Source organism: Anas platyrhynchos, chromosome 1 (assembly GCF_047663525.1).
Source record: "Anas platyrhynchos isolate ZD024472 breed Pekin duck chromosome 1, IASCAAS_PekinDuck_T2T, whole genome shotgun sequence".
Taxonomy (NCBI): domain Eukaryota; kingdom Metazoa; phylum Chordata; class Aves; order Anseriformes; family Anatidae; genus Anas; species Anas platyrhynchos.
This window is the reverse complement of record NC_092587.1, coordinates 70,852,726-70,876,300: the sequence shown is the minus strand read 5'-3', so window position 1 is coordinate 70,876,300 and position 23,575 is coordinate 70,852,726.

The following is a 23,575-nucleotide window of genomic DNA, read 5'->3' as shown; positions in this document are numbered from 1 at the left end:
CCCCACTTCTCCTGGGAACTGTGTTTAAGCTGAGAGCCATGTCCTCAGCCCTTGCTGGAGCTAGGCTGCAGCTGCAGCACAGCCCTGCCTTTGCCTGGCCACTTACCCACACCCTGCCCCAGATCCACAGGCAGACTTCTGAGCTTGACTTTGGACCCATCTCGTCACCATGGCCCTGCCTGGCAGTCTGGGACTCTTGCCTGTGCCTGGCTGCTGTTGTCAGACCTGCTGTGCCTTGTCTGAGTCCTTGGGGACTACGAGCTGTGCCTGGCTCCCCTCCCCAAGCAGAGCAGCCAGCCCTCACAAGTGGGGTGCAGGAGTTGCTGGTGATGGGGCTCCCTCTGCTGCACTGCACTGAGGTGTCAGGGTGGCTGCTCTGCGAGGAGCAGGGAGCTGGGAGCAGAGTGTGATAGAGCAGAGCAGTGAGTGATCCCAATTATTCTCTAAAAAGCTTCCTACCCCCCTCTCTCCCATGCCTTGGGACATCTCCTGTTACTGACAGAGCCCTGCCACTACTGCGTCACTGTACCTGTGCCAGGCTCCTAGGGCTAGGAGCCATCATTTCAACTGTGGCTGTTCAGTGCTTCCCTAGTGAGAACAAAAGGAATAGTATTACATGCAAAATAAAGTCCAGATGAAAAATCCACCAAAAGAGGAAAGTTTAACCATATGGCCCCAAAATAACAGGCTTCTCAGATGCTGTGGCAGTCATAACTGCTTTTATTTTTCAGTACTTTTTGTTGTTGTTAATAAAAGAGAGGACTTTGTTTTCAGCAATCTAAGCTTTCCACAGAAGTCAGCATAATGTCATGCAAAGCATGCACTTTTTAGAAAGGTTAGCAGAGCCAGCAAGCACCACAAACACATTTGACATAGTTTTCAGCCACCCCGTGGTTGTACTAGCAGGAAGTCCCAGATTAGAAACCAGGCCAGCCAAGCCTGGCAGTAAACCACCCCAGCCTTTCCCTAGTGTCTGGGGAGTTACGCTCACTCAGAATTAGTTGTAAGAGCCTGCCCCTTTGCCTTGAGGACCATTCCTACAACCTATGCAGAATCCAGAGTCACTGTAGCTGAAACTCTGCTGCGTCAGCAAACACTGTGCAAACTTAAGCCTACTATACATGGAGAAGTCTGCTCAGAAATCTCTGACTTGCTTTTGAACTATTTCCAGTCACTGTTTTTGTTGGCTTCTTGGTGGAAGAGAATTTTAATAGCTGCCTTTATGTTGTACTTTGTATGCCAACCAGTCCTTTCATTCATCAGCCTCTCTGGACTAGCAGATCTCTACAAGTTTTCCTAGTTCAGAAAGTTTTTTTTTTTTTTTTTTGTTTGTTTGTTTGTTTGTTTTCCCCTGATTATTGCCATTTATAAAATCTGAATTCATTTGCAATCACTGGTGATGAGAACTCTTTTCTCTATTTCTCCCACTTTGGGGAATACATGTATTGGAGAACATTTTCAGGAGGTACTCATGGTGTCCAGGGGATGTATTAGTTATGCAGGCAAGTGACTTTCTACATATTTAACTGGAGTTCTGCCCACAGATTTGAAAGGAAATGACAGACAATGCCACAGCTTATAAACAGTAGTCCTTCTTCATTATATTAGTTCTTCTTGTCAGCTGTGTACTATTCCAATCCTCATTACAGGAGAGCCAGATATGGGCAGAGCTACCAACAGTTGGTAGAACCATCGGTTCTTCAAACAAGCAGATACTGAAGGATATATTCATGTCATCTAATGTAAAACATCTTTCTTAGTCTGTGATTCAGACGGACACTCTAGGGACTACACAAGGAGCCTGAGAGAGCTGACTGAAACATCAATTTATTTTAATGTAGGCAAATGAAATATATTGATCGGTGTCAAATGAGCTGTTGGATGAAGTTTCCTCCTCATCTCTCCAGCCTTTGCCATCACTGCTTGACTGTATTTTTATTCTACTGTTATTGTTTTGGGGTTTTCACTTTCCTCTTTCATTCAAGACAGAGAAACCACAGAAGGCCAGCAGCAATGGGCATAGCCACATTTATAAACCACATACTAACATTCATGGCCTGACAGCTCTGGGTGCTTTCTATCAGAGAAGGCTGGGATCATTGCTAGAAGGTCAATGCATCTGAGCTAATCTGTGCTGTGAGGGTTGTCTCAGGGAAGAAGTGCTCAGTTCAAATAATATAAATCAAAGTCAGGGTCAAAGGGGTTTATGCATTCATTAATGGCACACATTTAGCCACCAACCAGTGAACTATACATTCAGGGTCAATAATGATGAAACAACAGGTAAGAAACAGTACTAGATACTCATAAAATCTCAGTAACTACCAACTTATTTCTAAATATCCTTCTCGTATTAATTTTAAGGTGGTCTAATTGTATGTGCACATGCACACATACACACAGTCATGCAGATACATGTATATGCAAAAATCCTCCCCTCACAGGAAAAACAATTCTCCCTCCACCTTTCTGGGAAGGTTCCCCTGTTTGCACATGTATTGCTCCAACCTCTTGGGTACCCACACCATATCCTACAACCCACTGGTCACACAGTGGGGAGAAAACACCCCACAAGCTCCCATAAACTTCCAGGTGTAGGTCCCTCTGGCTGGACCTATGCTCTGCTAGCTGGCTGCAGGCTCCTCAGCATCCAACAGGAAGGCTGCTCTGTCTGGCCTAAGCAGGAGTCGAGGTGCCAGCAGGGTGACTTCTGTCAGTGCCAGCTTTTGACTTGATGTTTGTGGTCCAAGGTCTGTCCCCTCCTGTTACAAATTTTCATACTTCTCTTCTTTAAATGCTTTTTCTTTGTTTCTAGAACCTCCTTGAAATTCCCAGATTACTGTTTACTCTGGGTGATGGTCATGTTCCTCTTTAGCATAAGCGATTCTGGGCACCTGCTCTCCAGATGATTTTTGTATTTGATCATATTCATGATATTAATTCATATTTTTATTCTTACAGGTGAGCTTCTTCAGGTTATTTGACAAGGCTGGGCCATGAGCACCCCAAAAGAATCTTGATGTGAACTTTACAACTGCAAATCCTCCAGGTAAGCTTATGTCAGCTGTGAAATATGTTCATCTGATTTGTGTCAGTACAGAACAATGCTAGGGCCGCATGGTATGATGAATGTGACCTTCTGTCTTACATACCCTTGTATAACCACAAGTCCAAGAAAAACAGAGTGGTTAATGTATATAGTTCTTGTATCTTGCAAAGAAATATTTCAGCAATTTGTGTCAGAGAGCTTGAAGGGAAATGTGTTTGTAGGTTTTTCCTTGAAGTCTCTGATATCTGGGGGGAGGTTCAGAATAACTGCTATTATGACTATTGCATGGGATACTATGCAAGTCTCTGATACCTGGCCAGGACATTAAGGAGACGGGGAAAGCTGAAGAACAACTAAAAGACAAAGCTTGCAGGGGATGCTGCACAAGTCTCTGACATACAGCCAAGTTGGACAAAGGAGAAGGACAAGAGGGAGGAAGACTATGAGCCTTCAGCACAAGAGACCCCCCAGAGTCCCCCGGGGGACCACTGGATACTGATACGCATGCTCCAGTCGGAGGGTTTGAATTCCGGAAACTAATTATAATAACCCTGTTTTTTTTTTAAAGTAGTAATGAATATGTATTAGCCTAGGAGCATAAAAATCAGCTGCTTGATGTAACTGGGGTGCATCATGGTGGAGCAGAGACTCCCGGTGCACCCAGCACTGTTTGCTTACCTCTATTCCTTTAATAAATTGTAAACTTTGATTATAGTCCTATTTTGAAGACTGAGACATTTATTACATCAGCCAAAGGAGACTGTGCTAGTAGAGTTGAAACAAAAAGCATCTTTTTCCAATTCAGGTAGGATTCTCGTGGTTGGTGGTAGTGAGAAAAGAGAGAAATTTTTCAGCTCTGGATAACATTTTTCTCAACCCTTCTGAGCAAAGAGATGCCAGGGAAAGCCTTTAAATGAAGCAATGTTAAAAGACCATGCATGTGGAAATAACCTCCAGTCTCCGAGAAGAGTATAGCACAGACACTCCTGAAAATTCATTTAACATGTTGGTTAACTTCTTTGTTAATTACCTGGTTGATGGGAAAAAGCATGCCCTTACCAAGCTCACAGACTACGTGAGGAGCACTTGCAATGCTAAAAAGTAGGCCTGCCACTCACGGGGTCTCAGACAGGCAGTTGCTGGTTATTTAGTTTTTACACTCCATGTTAGTCTGAGCCACATATTCACTCTCCTGGCAAACTCAGGGAGCCAACCACACTCTTTTGATGAACTCAGGGAGAAACATTTATATCACCAGGCAAACCACTCAACCGTTGGTTGATTTTTATCTAAAACACAGGCCACATTCCAGTCCCCTTTGTGTTTAAAGTTAGGTTCCTTGCAACAGCCATGGTCAGTCACGCCCTGCATTCTCTATTGAGAATATGTGGCCTTCATGCATGCATCGCCCTTGCTCGTCTCCATCAAGTCTTCTTTCATTGTAGAGGTTTATTCAGTGAGTCACATTCCTCTCCTTGGGGCTTATTCAGTGACACAAACCCAAGGAAGTGATCCTCCCCCTCTACTTGGCACATATGATACTAAATTTGGAGTTCTGTGTCCAGTTTTAGGCTTGCCAGTACAAGAAGGATATTGACACATTGGCATGAAAGTAATGGGAGACCACCAAAAGCTGTCTGAGGCTCTAGTGCATGACATACTAGAAAAGGCTGAGAGAGCTGGGTCTGTCCAACCTGGAGAAGCCAGGTCAAAGGAGACCTTACTGTGTATTCTATCAGAAGTGTTGAGAGAAATGGTTACACAGAAGGAGCTAGATTCTTATGATGCACAGGGAAAGGACAAGAGGCAACAGATCACAAATAAGAGAGATTCTAATTAGATATGAGAAAAAAAACACCCTCATCCAGTGAGGGTGGTCACACACTAGGACGGATGCCCAGAGAGGCTGTTGGATCTCCATTTTGTAGTCATTCAGAGATTGATTAGGCAAGTTCCTGAACAAAATCCATCTAACCTCAAAGATAACTCTGCTGTGACCAGGAGGTTGGCTGAACAGTCCTCTAGAGGTCTCCTCCAACCTGAAATATTCTGCGATTCTTTAATAAGGGGAAGAGAAATGATAACAGCTGCCACTCTGTAGTGGAAATTTCAGCTTGAAACCTCAGCTAATCTACTGTTGTGGTTTAACCCAGCCGGCAGCTAAACACCACACAGCCATTCACTCACCCTCCCACCTCCCTCTCTGGGATAGGGGAGAGAAATGGGAAAGTGGAACCTGTGAGTTGAGATAGAGACGGTTTATTAAGACAGGAAAATAATAATAACAATAATGATGATAATAGTACTAATAATAATGTGTACAAACAAGTGATGCACAATGCAATTGCTCACCACCCACTGACCGATGTCCAGCCTAACCCCGAGCAGTACGGCCCTCCTCCCCCCAGTTAGCCACCCCTAGATATATATATATTGTTCAGCATGATATCAGATGGTATGGAATACCCCTTTGGCTAGTTTGGGTCACCTGTCCTGGGTCTGTCCCCTCCCAGCTCCTGCTGCACCCCCAGCCTGCCTGCTGGCAGGACAGAGTGAGAAGCTAAAACGTCCTTGGCTTGGTGTAAGCACTGGTCTGCAACAATTAAAACATCAGGGTGTTATCAACACTCTTCTCATCCTAAGCCAAAACATAGCACCCTACCATCTACTAAAAGGAAAACTAACTCTATCCTAACTGAAACCAGGACATCTACTAAGGACTCCGACCTTTCAGTCACAGGAATACAGGTGCATACAGAACAGGACAATGACAAAGAACATGCTGTTCTCATCTGTAGTATCATGTTCCGTGCTTTGGGAGAAGGACTAATGCTTCTAGTGACAACTATTGCTCTTTCTAATGACACATTGACATCTGGGCCCCACTGTGCTGCATTGTCTCCAGCCTCTTTGTAGCTTTCTATGAACTGCCTTTTTGCAGATACCCTTTTTGGAGGGGGCTTCCAGGGTGTCTTGCTTTCTTGAAAGAGGACAACCCACCTTGTCTACTGCTCTTATTATCTATGTATGTATGTATATATCTATCTTTAAGATTCTGAAGGACGGACAGACTGGCCTCTGTATTCCAATATTCTCATCAGCCAGGTCCCTTATATTTGCATTATCCTAGACTACAATTTCCTCCCTAGTTCTGCACAGGTCAAGACCTTCCAGCCATCAGCTAAAGATGTTTGTTACAGTGCCCAGCATGCTCTGCTATAGTCATTTTTCACAGCTGTTCACTTTCTGTACTGTCAATCTCTACAAACACTAGCTAATAGTTACCAGTTGTTAGCATAAGCCTGAATTCACAAAAATTAATCGTAGAGCAACGGCAGCATGGAGAGCTTCCCGAGCACCTCAGCCTCTCTTCAGCATTGCTGCGAGATAGTGGGATGCTAAAAGTTTGCAGGAGCTTCTTGCAGCACTTTTGGCTAGATGAAATATTATCATGATTTAGGGCCTGTGGAGTAAGCTAATAATAGATGAAAACAACAAAAATTTAAAGAGAAGGGGAAAAAAAAACAAGCTAATGACAATGAAACTAAGCTCCAACCCAAAGCAAGTGTTGAGTGTTTTTGTTGTTGTTGTTGTTTGTTTGTTTGTTTATTTTATTTTATTAAATCCATAGAAATACCAGTCACAAAGGCTGAAAACTGAGTGAAGAAAAGAACTATTAGGAGTAAGAGGGCAATTCACAGGCTGGATTGTTTATAACAGACCACTAAATCTCATGCTGACAGTGCAAAGCATACAAGGTTGTCACTTAGGTCTTCCTAATCTCTACTTCCAGCTGTAGGGTTGGCATCTCACATAGCTGTGGTACCAGTCTGCAGCGCCTCTCCTCAGTAGGTGCTTCCTGGCCCTGAGCCCCGAGAAAGGAACAAAACCAAAGCAGTGGCTGGTAGGAAAAAATCTGAAGGGCGTAACGTGCCAGAAAAGGAGGGGGTCAAAGACGGGTCAGAAACTAAATTAGGGACCGGTGGTGACACAGTAATAAAATTGTTGTGTCACACCTTCCTCACTGTTTGTGGGAGAGAGGGTGAGAGGGAGAGGATGCAGTAAAAGCAATCCATCCCAGAGGCACGTCTGCTGGTGAGCTTTTGACCACTAGGTGGGACCCGAACTCTTTTCACCGACTTGCTCACCAGCAGCAGGCAGTTAGTCCTAATTTTAGGTAACGCCGTGGCTCCGGTAGCTGTGTGTCAACACCTGTGCTCAGTAGCACAGGGCTCGTGCAGACACAAAGAGAGCGCCCAAATGCGGGTCAATAATTCATTTGCGCCGCTGAGCAGGGATGCTGAATATTCTATGTGCAAACTGTGGGAATGTGACTGGTTCCTAATGCATTACACTAAGAATGCCAGTGATTTGACAAAGAGCTCTGAGGTGCATATCCTCTATGAAGGAGGACACCAGCACAATTTGGGGGTAAGTCATTTAACATGCCTGTGGCTTGGTTCCACCACCGCTAAAGTGAATTTTGAAACCCGCTGTGTCAAAGTGTGCTGGGTGTCAAGTGTGTTATTCCTGAGATGATTTAATATCCTTGGGAAGGGTACATCCTGCTCATCTGCAGTGGCAGACAGAACTGTGGTTGTCTAGAAACTGCTACTCGACCACATATTCTGTGCTCTGCCGTCCTCTAGGTATCTGGGCAGGAGGAAGACGAGACTCCAGGCTTACTTCCCTACAGCCCCCCATATAAACAAGCTAAATAAGAGTTACCGCTCATTTTTTAAAGGCACATACAGTTTAATTGTTATTAAATAACAACCAGTATTAGAGAGGCCCCAGGTAATATGGTCTCTGTTGTACCATATCGTGTACAAATGCAGAGTAAGAGGAATTCCTTCCCTTAAGCAGATTACGGTCTTCATAGACAAAATGTGCCTGGGGACAAAGAAAGCAAGCAATGCCCTCCTAAAAGCAAACAAGCCATCATTTTACATAAGGGAACATAAAGGGAAAAGAGTAGATCAGCAGCTGGTGTAAAGCTGACACAGCACCATTGATGTTGTGATTTATAGCAGCCAAGAATATGCCTAAGGTAGGCGAGGCGTCTTTCTTAACATCATATTCAAAGTCTAGCCTGGAGTTGAACCAGATCCTCAGAAGCCTAATCACAGGGCTTCTCTTTTCATGCACTTGCTTTCCCACTGGCCAGCTCCTGGAAGATCAGCTTGCTCATCTCAGACTGTGGTCCTCAAGGACTCAGCCAGAATGTCATTGTATGTGGCTTGTACAAACCTAGCTGGGATTTCGTATAGGCGTACATACCTGGAAGAAAGCCTAGTTCAGTAAAAAGCTATAGGTCATGGTTTTAAAGGAAAGATGGAAGGAATGTAAAAGTCTTGCTATTAAAAATTGCTATTTAAAACTTGCTTGGGCAACTTTTAAAAATAAATGCATATTCTAAGCAATGTTTGATCATTAAATGCTGTGTTTTCTTACTGAATACAGAGTGATATATTGCTGTCTATTCTTTCATCAGTTGAGTTAGGTATGAACTGAATGTATTGCCCCAGATGAATTAGCAGCCTACAAAAGACAATAAAGATTATTTTTTCATTAACTGCATTGGGGTGATATTGTGACTATACTAATAGCAGCCATGTAACACAGAGCAATATGGAGATATTTGTTTTCTCAAAACACATGGGAGCTGGAGTGTCCCAAAATATTGTTCAACAGTCACTTTACCTTCCAAATAAAAAAAATGGGTATAACCACTGACTAATCTGAGAAATGTTTATGAGGTATTGAGCAGAAGATTTAAAACAAACAAACAAAATAATTTGCAAATACAAACAAAAGACATGCCAAGAAATTGGTGAAATTCAATGAAACGCTGAGAATAGAGCAGGAAAGTCTGCTGTAGGAGATTGTTGATCCTTCTGGTATATTGTCCTTTAGAGAAATAAAAGCCAACCATCTTAACAAGTACATATAACCAACTGCAGAGTGCATGCAGGGAAAGCAGTGAAGTTAGACAGCTTAAATGAAATATGTGGATTAATAATGGAACAGTCATAAATTGTAATTTTAAAGTTTTTAGACTGTTTAGTATTTTAGACTTCCAAAATCAGATTGTGTGCTTAACATGAATAGTTTATAGAACCTAAGCTGAAGCCAGTGACATTTCCTTTGGAGGGGTTCAGCTGGGACAGTAAAATTTGAAATAAAACATTACAAGGCTGAATTAGTACCATTGACACACACACACATACAAAAAAAAAAAAAAAAAAAAAAAAAAGTATGGAAAAAGAAACAGGATGAGTGCCATGCCACCAGAAAGCCAATCCTGATTAACAGACCAATCTAAGACCATTGCATTTCCCAGTGTTGGCATTTCTTCCCACCTGTGTAATGTTTTTAAAGCAAGGCACAAAACTTGTGCTTTGCAGTGATAGCAATTAGAGGAAAACAGTCAAATGAGGTGCTCAGATTGAGAATAGGTTTAACAGTTTTATTGGGGGGGGGGGGGGGGGGGGGGGAGAAGGGTGGTGTTAGTATTTATTTATTTGTTGTATAGAGGCTTGTTCTGCACATGAATTCTGAATTTTCTGGCTTTAGTCTGTGCTATTCACCCCCAGTTTCACAAATGCTAACAAATGGACAACTCCATGCTCCAGCTTTTGGAAAAAGAAAAAAAGGCAGTTTGTCTCAGACACTTTTTGCAGTATTCTTGGAAATAAGGACATAAATGAAATGAAGAGAGCAAATGAATTGTGAAAAATAGTAGGGTTGTTGTAACAGCCTAACGTCTAAAAGTCTCAACATCTAAAAGAGACTGTGGCTGTAAGGAGCAATGATACATTTTATTAATCTGATAAAAAGTGGCATAGCTTTAAAACAACAAGTAACATTTTATCAACTAATTTCTGATCTTCCTAAGAGAGTAAATAATAAATGCTCATTCAGCTCTTTCTTCACAGTCATAAAACTGTGTTTTAGAGTGACCACAGAAATACTATCTTCCAGACTGAGACTACTGACATGCATTCACAGCTTGTGCTTAATTATAAAATCCCTGTGGTCATTGCTGGAGCCAGTTTTCCTAGACTTTGGTCTTGATTATTTTCTGTGATCTGCAGGCATCTGTTTGTTGGAGGACACAAGTCCCTATTAAGAAAGCCTGTTACTGCTGTGCAACATTCACAAGTGATTAAGGCTTTACATTTACTTTAATCCCATCCCAATTATTCTGAAATTGTTCTGTCTTTAGGAAAGAGCAGCTAACTGATACTACATTTCCAAATAATAGTTTAACAAACAACAACGGGTTTAAAAATGAAGTGTGTTAGCATGTGTTTCTTCACATGGTCTGTCCTCTTAGGCTTGGGAAGGAATTGGAAATTTCGTGGGGGTTACATACTGCAACTGTGGGATCTCACCAGCATCAAGATGCTACTAGCTCTAGCTCTGAACCCCCACCAAGTGAAAAGATGATGAGTGTTGGCATCAGAAACAAGATGCAAGAAACAGGGGTGGGATGGTTTAGTTCTGGTGATTCCAACAACAACAAAAAGTGTTTTTATTTTTCAGCCTTTGGTTGTGATTATGAGTCAAAATCCACAATACTAGCTGACACAGGCCTCTTACACATTGTAAAGCTCTGTCTGACCAGAGCAGGTCCAGTGACAAAGCTCTGCACACAGGACTGAGTCAAAGGAAGTATGCAGGGTGCCCGTGCTCCCTGGTCTCCATAGCAGGTACAGTTCTTGATGATATAGCTGCAGGACCCCAGAGGGTGATTCAGCTGGCCGGCCATGATGTGTCTACATTAGGGTGACGGCAAACTTGTGTAGGAATGTGTGTTAAAACAGACAAAATGCTGAAAGGAAGGAGGAAAAAAATAGATTAGGGTAACATTCACTCTGGATTAAAAAAGCATTGATGTTTTTCAGGCATGTGGGAAAGCCAATGTAGTGTAGGGCAGATAAGGTTGTGGCATGAAGTAGGAATCAATGTTTAATTTTTATTTTTTGTATTTTTTTTTATTTTTTATCTTTCCCACAATTTTCCTTCAGATCTGGTCATCACTTGGACAGGCATGGGACTGTTGGCTGCCCCATGTCATTTATAATGGGACAAAAGAGCTGTCTCAGGGACACTAAATTTACTGGTATATGTGTTACCTGAGAGTACCAGGTACAATTTAGATGCAGGCTAATTAACCTTAATAGGAGAGACCAGGTAGAATACACTGGATATGTATAATATGAATGTCTGGAGTCCTGAGTGAACACAAAGGAAGAGAATAAACCTTTCTCCCATCCCATGAACTGTACTGCCCCTGAGCTCCCTGTGACACTTGCCAGCTTTCCCTGCTCTCAGGCAGAACACACCAGGCTTTCTCCTGGGCTGAAACTTTTTCCTGTGCCATAGACAGGCCAGCAAATTAGCCCCTAGACATCTCTCTTGGCTTTCAGCCCTTTCCAGCTTAGGAGAAACTAACAGATGTGCCCTTTTGCTGTTCTCCTGCTCTGAGCTCATTACAGGTTTCCAGGCAGGGGAAATTAGCAAAGTCTCCTTAGCATCTGCCTTTTCCAGCTGAGGAGGAGCTGCCTGCAGAGAAGCTTTCCAGCCCTGGCTATCTGCTTGTGTTTGGGCACACGTCCCTGTAAGTTCACTGCCCAGACCGTCCCCCTCCATTGCCACTTGTGCCAGCCCCAGCTGCTCCTCCCAGGTGTACAGCCCTAAGTGTTTTCACAGGGGAACTACGCTTGCTTGCTCAGCCCCTTCATGGCATTGATCCAGAGAATGTGAAATAAATTTAGATGAGGAGTCAGAAAACAAACAAACAAACAAAAAAAGCCTCTAAGACTTTAGTTACATTTCTCTAATGATGTAAAAGAAGCTGTGGATCTGTTGTCAATCAGTGGCCATGGTTGTTTATTTTTTCTTAAAGCCTTTTTCTTTTTCTTCTTTTCTTGGGTCCTAGAGCCTGGTAATTACTTGAGAAACATAGCTTTTGTTTTAAAATAAATTAAAATAATTAAAAATAACAGCCGTGGATAGAGTGGATAGAGACCTGGAAATATTCTAACATGCAAAACAAGAAAATTAATGGGAAAAAAAAAAAAAAAAGGGGGGGGGGGGGTAGAAGAGGAGGCAGATTAATTGAATGGGTATGGAGAAGGATGAATAATGGCCAACTGGGCCACATCCTGGGTGGCATGTCCCTGCACCAGGTCACCCGAGGAGGAACACCTCAGTACCGATCCATGTGGTGAGGACCCATGGCAGACCTGGTGATGTGAGGAGGAGGGGAAGCACTGTCCCCTCCACTGGGCCATACACTGGAGGCTGGGCCACCCAGGGAGGAAGGTCCCTTCCTCCTCCCCTCTCCCATGGCCACGGGCTTAGATCCATTGCTTCTCCTGGCTCCTGCACAGGCAGTAAGTTATGAACCAGTGAATTATGAACACTCGCAGAGGGGAACAGGAGACAGGGGATGGTGGGTTAATTGCAGATCCCTCATTTGGCAAAGCAATGCCATGAAGTAAATCTTGCTGGTGGTGCTGTAGAGCTGGCTGTTTTTAAGCAAGCATCTACATGGGGAGCAAAGCCTTTATCGTTGATCAGCCATTATTGTGATTGATAATCACAGGGATTGTTAACACTGTTGAACCCATCATGGCAGTGCCTTAGAAAAAACTATGTCCTGTATTGTGAGACAATGCCCTTGAAGCTTTTGTTTCCTTGGAATAATTACATAATTAACAACGAATTCTAGAAAAACTCTTTCCCCAGCAGAATATTACTGGGAACAGATATGATACTGTTATGGTTTCTAATGCAGGGGCAATGAGCTATAGGAAACTCCCACTGAGGATGTAGATGAGCTAACTCATGTTGTGGGGTGGGGTTTGAACCAAGAAAGGATATTAATTTTCTGAAGAATTTGGTCCTTTTGAGCCTCAAACTATTGGAGCTTGGTGCAGGAATTAACAAATGAAATCCTTACATCCTGTGAAATGCATGAGGGTGTATGAGATGATCACAACAGAGGTAGGAGATGATGAAGTCATTGGAGTTTACTGCAGTTTTATGCTGATATAAATCCTTCTATGCTAAGCCACTGGCCTTATTGCAACAGATGTCATGGTCCTGTAACTGTTCACACCTCAGGCGGAGCCAGACAGCACTGCTTCTCCTGCTGGATATATTTTTAGTCTTGGAAGAGTGTGGTCCATCTCATCTGCCACAGCAATGCAGAACAAAGGCAAATACACTGTGAACACAAATGGGACAGCTTGGAATATGAGTTTGCGTGATATTGACTAACTGTTTAAACTCCTTCTGTAGTAAGTGGAGAGAAAAAGGAACTTCACCTGTTCCTCTGTCCTGTTTCAGCTGTCTGCGGTAGGATGAGATGAACTTCCAGTTGCTAATGCAAGATCTTCCCTCTCAATGCCACAAAATCATAGGGGAACAACAGATTTGCACCTGCCGGCTCTATTGATTGCAATGATTTTTTATTTATTTATCTATCTCTTTTTTAAATTATTATTTTATTTTTTATTTTCTGGGTGTTCATCAGTAAAATTGACAGCAGAATTAAACCCAGTTTGAGGAAGGATGGGACATCTGAATTTGGTATGTTTTTTTATGTAGGTTGAATTATGTTTGGCCGTAATGAAGAACTGATCAATACTAGATGTGTCTATAGGTTTCGGAATCATCCAGGTATCAGAACAAACACTTAAGAATATTAATAAGGGAATCAACCATTTAGTTTGTGTGAATTTAAAATTATATAAATAAAAATCTAGAAGGATGAGATCAATGGGGTAAATTTTATATTACAGCAATGATATCTGTACTGGGCTGTTCCTTGCAGTGACCCAACAACACTCCATGTGGCTACTTTGGAAACACCAAATGACACACTTTGGCCTTCTTGTGGCAAGTGGAAAGAAATATCCAACAAATTTTAATTAACCAAATTATGTGACGGTCAAAAGAAAGAAGAAATGAAACTCTCTCATTTAAAATTAAATCAAATACCTTGTAATATGACACAGATAAATACTTCACAATTACAGGATGCAACATCAGTGCCCGTAGGGAAATACAGAACAATATATTTCTAATGCCAGACACTCAAGAGACTATTTATTTAAATTGTATAAAGATTTACACTCCACTAATCTCATTATGGACCTTACATAGGAAACATGGATTGAAACACATTACATGATACAATTGGACCTTAAAAGATAATCACATTCATAAGGATCTTCTCCTAAATATAAGTAGCAGGATGCTTTATTTTGCAACACCTGGATCCAGAAACCAACCAATGCTGTTAGAAAACATTAATGCTGTTGGACTTGTTTAACGAGCAATTTATCTTCCAGGATTTCTTTTTTCTATAGAAAGCCATCATTAACACCTGTCAGATCCATATAAACACATTCACCTTTCAAATCACATGACCTGGTTGCATTATAGCTTATGTAGGTTCTGAATTTGTGTCTCTGAGGGTGGTAAATTAAGTGACAATATAAACCTTTTCTCCAAGGCAACGATAATACCCAGCTCACGTGCTGTTTTCTGGTGTTTTGTTTTTTTTTTTTTTTTTTTTTTTTTTTTTTTCCACAGTATGTGCTCAGCTGCTTTGCTGTTATTCTCATTTAGGTTTAACTCTAATGGCTGTTACAGAGAGGTGAACTCACATGTGCAAAATCTCCCAGCAAGGTATCATACCCCAAGATTTTGTGTTCTCTGAGACTCTGGAAGTAAGGAAGGCACACTGCTGTTAACAACGCGGTAATTCTCACACAGTAGTTCTCAGCACACTGCTGATAACAATGTGGTAATTCTCAGCTGTACAGTCTGACCATCTCCAGCATTGACCAACACCTCCACACACATTGAACAAATTTATGATCAGCAATGGGCGAAATGGCAACAGTGATTTGAAACCAGGCACCTAGTTAAAAATACTGAGGAGCCATTAACATTTTTTTTGTAATCAATCAACCAGCACCATTTGGAGGACAATTGCCCAACTGGGCATTTTACCCACTGTGGTTCACTGCATCCATATAATAATGACTTAAAAAAAATTAAAAAAAACAATAGATTTTTCAGACCTCGGGTAACTGTCAAACTTCACTGTGCCACGTAAGTGCATGTTCTGCACAGGCATCCAAATTGCTTCAACTCCTGGAGCTCAGATCAAAGACTTGTGCTTTCCACATGGTGCAAAGAGGCCAACAAGGTCCTCCCCCACAGATAGGAATGTTTCAGCATAAGCATTGCTGGAACATGAAATATGCACATGCCTTATCAATCTCTTAATTACTTTATCTACAGAATCAGGGTACGGGTACATCCATCATGTTGTAATCCAGTTAGGGCTTCAGTAAACAGCAAAGTTACTGCTGGGACAACAATAACAATTAATCTAAAGCTCTGACCAGGTTCAAGGACAAGAGACCTGTCAAATCTCATAAGGTGAGAGAGAAAATCATGCTCCTGTTTTATCAACCTCTCTTGCAGCCTTTGGGGTCCAAGGACTGCCACTTTTCTGCTTTTTTTTTTTTTTTTTTTTTTTTTCCAGCTGTGAGCTAGCAACTGCAGACCTGCTGACTAGCCATGCAAGGTCTGTGGGCTCTGGAGTCTGTGCAAGGCAGTTGCAGCCCCACAAGGGGCAGGAAAATGAGAAACCTTCCTTGACACTTCTTCCCCTCCAAAGTGACCTACTGTGGAGGGATTTGGCTCTTGTCCTGTCAGGTGGCTAGGAGCATGGCCTGGGTAACCATAGGCTCAAGAGATCGGATGGCCCACCTCTGGGACCAGAATACCCATGACTTGCTTGTACATTTATTCCCATTTGTCTCCTTACCTTTGCCTCAGCAAAACCAATATCACATCCATGGGGGAGGGAGGAGGGAGTGTAGGTAGACAGGCCTGTGATTTAAATGACTGATTAATAACATTAAATTTATTAACAGAGGTTCATTGAATTAGATCTTCTCCTGCACAAAATAGATTAAAATACCTTGACTAGATCAGCTGTTTCAATTGTCCTCCTCTAGAAAAATGACATAAGATTATGGCATTTTCCCTTGTATCTTGTTATCTTGTTCCCAAAGATGAATTTAATTCATATTAGTCCTAGTGCTCAGAAAAATCACCTCTTGTACACTTTGAGAGAGTCTTCACAAATCCATGTAACCTACTCTTTTACAAACAGCTTGAGGTAACCTTTTCCATTTGCTATCACTGAAGCATCTATAAACTGAGGATTTATAGATAGTCTGTATTTTAAAATGCTAAATTATGAAACAAGCTTGTTCTGTATTGCTATATTGCCAAAGAGATTCATTGCTGCAGCAACCTGTATGCGTAGTTAAACAGTATTTCACCCTAGGAATACAATAGGACTTTGCTGGTCTTGGTGCCAGCCATTTAGCCTCTGGAAGAAGAAGCATTTTTTCATTAAAAAATAAAAATTAAAAAAAAATTGGCAGCTAAATATTCTTTTGATGTTCTTTTTTTTTTTTCTTTTTTTTTTTTTCTTTTTTCTTTTTTCAAAATTCTTCACAACCAATTTAGATCATTAAGTGTTTTTAATTAAAATGAAGTCAATAAGAATTTTTAAGTATAGGGCTTTTTCCACCTACTTCTTTCCTTTCATCTTTTTTGACAGGGAAAAGAGGTGAACATCTCACAAAAGCCAGCCTTTAATTTTTATTTTCAATTGGAGTGAAACTTTTTTTTTTTAACACTTGAGCATACACACATCCTTCAAAATAGCATTTCTGAAGCAAACTGCAGAATATCTTGTCACTTGTCAAACACTCATGGCATTGACCTTCATAGTTCTAGATGATTTGAGTTCTGTCTCTCACAAACTAGGAAGCAACCTTTCAATCAGCATTTTATTTTATTTTATTTTATTTTATTTTATTTTATTTTATTTTATTTTATTTTATTTTATTTTATTTTATTTTATTTTATTTTATTTTTGTATCATAAGGTGACATTTGGCATCAAACAAGACATTTGAAATAGAACCAGCTGGTGACAAGTGTTTCCAGGGAGGAAGCCTGGACTTGTGGATTTCCTCACTTTCACAGAATCACAGAATCACAGAATTTCTAGGTTGGAAGAGACCTCAAGATCATCGAGTCCAACCTCTAACCTAACACTAACAGTCCCCACTAAACCATATCCCTAAGCTCTACATCTAAACATCTTTTGAAGACTTCCAGGGATGGTGACTCCACCACCTCCCTGGGCAGCCCGTTCCAGTGCCTAACAACCCTTTCAGTAAAGAAATTCTTCCTAACATCTAACCTAAAACTCCCCTGGCGTAACTTTAGCCCATTCCCCCTCGTCCTGTCACCAGGCACATGGGAGAACAGGCCAACCCCCACCTCACTACAGCCTCCTTTAATGTACTTATACAGAGCAATAAGGTCACCCCTGAGCCTCCTCTTCTCCAGGCTGAACAAGCCCAGCTCCTTCAGCCGCTCCTCATAGGACTTGCTCTCCAGGCCCCTCACCAGCTTCGTCGCCCTTCTTTGGACCCGCTCAAGCACCTCGATGTCCTTCTTGTAGCGAGGGGCCCAAAACTGAACACAGTACTCGAGGTGTGGCCTCACCAGAGCTGAGTACAGGGGGACGATCACCTCCCTAGCCCTGCTGGTCACGCTGTTTCTGATACAAGCCAGGATGCCGTTGGCCTTCTTGGCCACCTGAGCACACTGCTGGCTCATATTCAGCCGACTGTCCACCATCACTCCCAGGTCCTTCTCTGCCTGGCAGCTCTCCAACCATTCCTCTCCCAGCCTGTAGTTCTGCTTGGGGTTATTGCGCCCCAGGTGCAGGACCCGGCACTTGGCCTTGTTGAATTTCATACAGTTGACCTCAGCCCATCGGTGCAGCCTATCCAGATCCTCCTGCAGAGCCTTCCTACCCTCGAGCAGATCGACACACGCACCTAGCTTGGTGTCATCTGCAAACTTACTGAGGGTGCACTCAGTGCCGTCATCCAGATCATTGATGAAGATGTTAAAGAGGACCGGCCCCAGCACCGAGCCCTGGGGGACGCCACTAGTGACTGGCCTCCAACTGGACTTGGCTCCATTTACCACAACTCTTTGGGCCCGGCTATCCAGCCAGTTTCTAACCCAACGAAGCGTGCGCCAGTCCAAGCCAAGAGCAGCCAGTTTCTTGAGGAGAATGCTGTGGGAGACGGTGTCAAAAGCCTTGCTGAAGTCAAGGTAGACCACATCCACAGCCTTTCCCTCATCCACCCAGCGCGTCACTTTGTCGTAGAAGGAGATCAGGTTCGTCAAGCAGGACCTGCCTTCCATAAACCCATGCTGGCTGGGCCTGATTGCCTGCTTGCCTTCAAGTGCCGCATGATGACTCCCAAGAGGATCTGCTCCATGAGCTTCCCTGGAAAGGGGAAGCTCATGGAGCTTCCCACTTTCCACGTTATGGATTTGGTGTCTTCAAACTGCAAAGCATAACAGTTTTTCCCACTCTTTCCCCTATGTGGTGTTGGTCAGACTTGCTGGCTGGTGGGCAGCTAGAAGAATTTGGGGCCTAATAAACCATTTAGGAGCTAGCCTGTTGATTTGGGATCTTTGGAGACAAAAATGTCATAGAAACCACACAAGCTGCTGGGGGAAAAAAAGTGTTATTTCTATTGCAAAGACAGTTGCTGGAAGCTTTCCAGCTTGTAAGAAAACTTGGGAAAGGATTCTCTATGTCTGTGTGACATATGCCTTCATCTGTGGGAAGGCATATCAAGGAGGGACATCTAGGACATGCCCTCTTCACTTCTGGTGTCTGAGTAGGTTGTAATGGAGGAGACATCCATCTGTGAAGCAGAAGGCTGTGTTGTTCAGCCTTGTACATGGTTTTACCCACTCAGCTAATGTGAGATTTAGAGTCATAGAGCAAGAGAATCCTATCCCTTATCTTGGTTATAACTAGGTGGTGTAATTTCCACCAAATATAACAACTGTAGCCTAACATCTGTCTCTCAGAAGGTATCCACATCAGCTGAGAAAATAATCACAGCATGGAAAATTTCCCTTTTATCAGAAGTTTTACTGATAAACTTAATCTTCTTCACTGGATGGTTAAGTTGTGATTTATTAATAATTTTTTATTATTATTTATTTATGACATTATATTACCAACATTAGAAAATGGCTTAAGAACCAGTCTTCCCAAAGTCAAGCTATAGTGTAAAGAGACAATACCTTTACTTGCCTCAAATATCATCAACTGAAGACAGATTTTCTGTTGGTCCCCAGAGAGGAATGAAAGGTAAAGCACAGTCTATATAAAATGTTCCTTCACCTTTGAAATGTATTCCTTTTCACAGCCTGCCACAAGCCAGTTTTGAGCATGGAAAGGCATGATGCAAGATGTCTCATTTTGCCATGGCTTTGTCTTCTTCTAGGCAGGTAGCCAGGATCTCTTTTGTGGGTGGACATGAAAAAGGGAAAAATGAGTTCTGATGTGTCAAAAGCTGCAGCTTTGAAAGTTGTTTGTTTTTAATTTTGTGAAGCACATTTCCATAGCAAAAAGAAGGGCCCAGTAGATGTGTTCCTCCCCACCCGAGTTTATAGGTTTTGTTTCTTTGTCTTCTGTTTTTGTTCTTTAAAGAAAATGAGCACTTGGCTCACTTGGTTATGGCAGAAGGGTGGAAGAGAGTAAAAGGGGTGGTTTCTTTTTGAGAAATGTAGAGATGTCACTGGATTCTCTCTTCCCCTTCCCCTTTCCCTTCACCTTCCCCTTGCCCTTTCCCCCTTTGCCTTCCCCTTTCCCCTTCCCCTTCCCTTCCCTTCCCCAAACAAATAAAACCCAATAAACTACAAACAAACAATTAAAAACACTCAAAACAAAAAACACTTCCAGCATGAATTGCTCTACCAATAGAAAGTTCTACATACAGATGTGAATGGCTTATTGGGGCAGCTAAATTCTTACCTGATTGAAATGGCCATTTCTGACATCTTATCGAACCAGGTTCCTTATGGGGTCACAGGGACATGTCAGCATGCTGCCTCTTGGCTCCCTCCTATATGCTTCCGTCACAAACCTAATAGCATCTTCAAACAGATTTTGGAGATCAGGTGAGGAATTTGAGTGAAGTACCAGTGAGTGCTACACAGTTTAAGCCCTCTTTACCCATAACACTTCTAGGAAAGGGTGTGCCAACCTGTCACCTGTAAGGAGAGGCTGTGACAAGGAAATAATAAAGAACAATGGATGTTTTCACTACTTGAAACACAACATGGACAGAATGATCCTCCATCACTCCTGAACACTTACAAAGCTAGCAAGATTCTGCAAGAAAACACTTTGTTACCTATGTTCTTCACACTTCCTTGTCCCATAAAGGCTGAAAAAATCATTTGCTTGCCACAAAAGAACATCATGCTAGAACATGCTCTTTGAACTTTGAAGCAACCTTTTTGCTTTTGAGCCTGTTTTTATCTCTATACTTGCTTTCATTGCATTCTTTCTCGTGTAAAATATGAAAAGTTGGGATTTTTTTTGGCAAAATAAGCTCAGTGTTCTGACTCAGCACCAGTATGTGAAATGGCTCTCATATTCCAAGTACTTTGGGCTTTGCTCACAAATTCTTTTTTTTACTTCTCCAGTTCTTCCCACCCCATAACTTCTTGCTGTGCTTTGGGAAATGAGCTAGTGGTCTCAGTGTAATTTCAGATAGGCAGAAGCTCCCCCCACTGACAAATATATCTGCAGCAGTCTCAGTGTTGGTAGTGTCAGTACAGAGTGACCTGGGTGGACTGCTGCGTAACTTGGAGTTTTTATCATTTCAAATCCATGCAATCAAAACCATTAATAAGCTCATGCTGGCAATACCATATGTAAGAGGTAAGGTGTATGATCTCTGTTTTACAGCTGTGTGGCTGAGGTGTTGAAGGATAAAATCTCTTGGTCAAGGTACCAGGAGAAATGCTATTTCGATCTCAAAATGACCCAGGAGCATCTCATTCCCCAGAAGACATCCTCCAAGCAGGAATCAGCTGCAACTCTAATGTGTATGATGTCTTCTTAGAAGGCGCCCCCTGCCACGTGTTGCACCGGCAGAGGAAGAACACATTCAGTTATGTCAACCTTTGCATCCTACAGCCAGATGCAATTCCTCTATAAAAAGAAGCAACCAAAACAGGCGCTGTGTAGAGCCACATCAGAAGGCTTAAATCACCACCTCTCTACCTCACTGAGTATACTGAAAGGCAGCATTCGTCTCACGGAGATGTACGAGGCAGGTCACTCCCGCAGACGGAGGACTGTGTTTTTGAAGGTGGCCAGATGGTGGTAGCACTGCACAGCCGAAATACCACGGCCCTCTGCACCAGGAGGAGGGAGAGGTGGGGTGAGGAAGCCTCTTGATTCTCCTGTAAAGCTGAGGAAGAAGAGGTGATGAAGTTGGAATAAATGGTGGAAGCTTCAATACCAAATGAGGGTTACTAATAAAAGGCTTTATATCTTATACTGCTCTTTCTTGATTCTTTTAACAGATGCTGAATGGGTTTCTTTCTCTCTCTTACTTTATACTGGAAAATACTTCTTTGCCCTTTTCAAATTAAGACAAAAATATCTGTGGCTTCTTCATTTCTTGTGAGGAAAAGGAGGAAGCAGAGGTGAGGAAGGGTGGCTTTTTAAACTAAGGGGAACTGTTGTTCTGAAGCATCTCACTTTCTCAGGCCCTGAAAACACCGTGTTACTTCAGATGGTGGAGTCACCCAGCAATGCTGGCAGCTATTTTCTGGAGTTCCATGTTTTCAGATGACCCTTCTCCCGGTGTGGCAGCCACAAGCTGTCAGACATGTGGATGTACTCTGTGGCACAAAATGGCCACAAACAAACGATCCCACTGGGACAGTGGTCAACTGCAGCTTTCAGCTAAGGATCACAGAGCACTTGGGGAACCTAAGCACACTTTGCATTGTAAAAGTCTTCTGGGCTGTAGGTGTGTCTCCATTTTGTAGGTAAAAATTGTTACCATAATTTTGCTGAAAGGAGGAAAGCTGAGGAACTTCAGAAATAACTTGCCTAAGGGCATATACCACACCAAAGCCAGTGTCAGGGCAATTGTGTTGTGTACACACGCATTTGTGTGTGTGTGCTTATATTGGAACATCTGCCTGCTGGTATTCCTTAGCCTGTAGTTTGCAGCACAAATAATCCAAATCTCACAGCCTCTACCTGTCAACTTACTTGGCATTATGTATTCTAGAGCTATGAAAAAGAGATTTGGGCTGTTGACTTTGGTTGTCTTTTTTCTTTTACTCTCTTATTCTGTAATAACTGCGTGTCCCTGCCTGTCCTCCTATTTCACGTTGCATTTATTGTAATAGTTTACACCAGAATAATTTGTTAGCCTTGCTGGGTGATCATAGGCAAATTTCGTCACTGCTCTGAACCCTGGTTCTCCCATAAGTGAAGTGACAGTGCTGACAGTTACCTCACTCAGCAGAGCACTCAGATCTGCAGCTGCTGTGCAAGAGAAGACCATCACGTGAGTATAATTGGGTAGGCACTGCAAGGACCCACACTTCATGGCTTTTCTCTCCCTGTCTCCCAGTGCAGCAGCTTTTAAATGCCGCTGTACACATTCTCACCAGAATTTCTCCCCTTCCCATCTTTTTCCACTCTCGTTCCTTCCCCACTTCTCCCCTCAGGCCTCTCAAATGTCATAAAACTCTCTGAGAAATCTACCTTCACCACTGACCTATTTTTCTTCCCCATCGTTTGGTTCTGGTTTGTCAGCTCCATTCCTTTCATAACCACCCATATCTATAGTTACTTTATCACCGTTCCCTTTCCTGAGCCTGGCACTTTTCCACTCCCCTCCTTAGAAATTCCCTCTCCATCATGACACTTTCTCTAGAAACAGCCGTGGGCTATTTCTAACTTTCCTTCTCTCATCAAAGTGCTTGGGAAATCAGCTCGCTTTCATCTCTCGGCGGGGAGGCTGCAACACTGCTGTGGGTTGCAGACCAGCCTCAGAACCAGGAGCTCCTGACTTCTGATGGAGGCACTGCCACTGACTCACCGCATGGCCCTTGGCAAGCCACTTAACCTCTCTCCTTTCATAGCTTTAAAATAGGAGTGATAATTATTCAGTTACCTCACATGGGTGTTGTAAAAATTTAATTACCACTTGTAAGATGCTATCTAAGAGTGAAATATGTCTTTATCTCTCACACAGTAATTGTGACCACTGAAATCTGCACTTAGTTCAGGCTCTGGCATATAAAATTATCTTCCCTGTGTAGCTGAAGCCTCCCCTGCTTCTGGTTACAAAAGTCCCTGCACCATCGTCCTCTGACAAGGACAAGTTCCCTTTGCTCCAGCCCATTCCCTCCTGGATGCCACACAGGTAGGCTGAAGGTCTCTCTTGTCAAGGTTACCACTCCAATTGCTCTTTCACTTACTCTTTCCATCTCTCTTTCCATGAAATTGTTGGTCCAGCATCTCCTAAGCTAGGACCCTGGCCCTCTC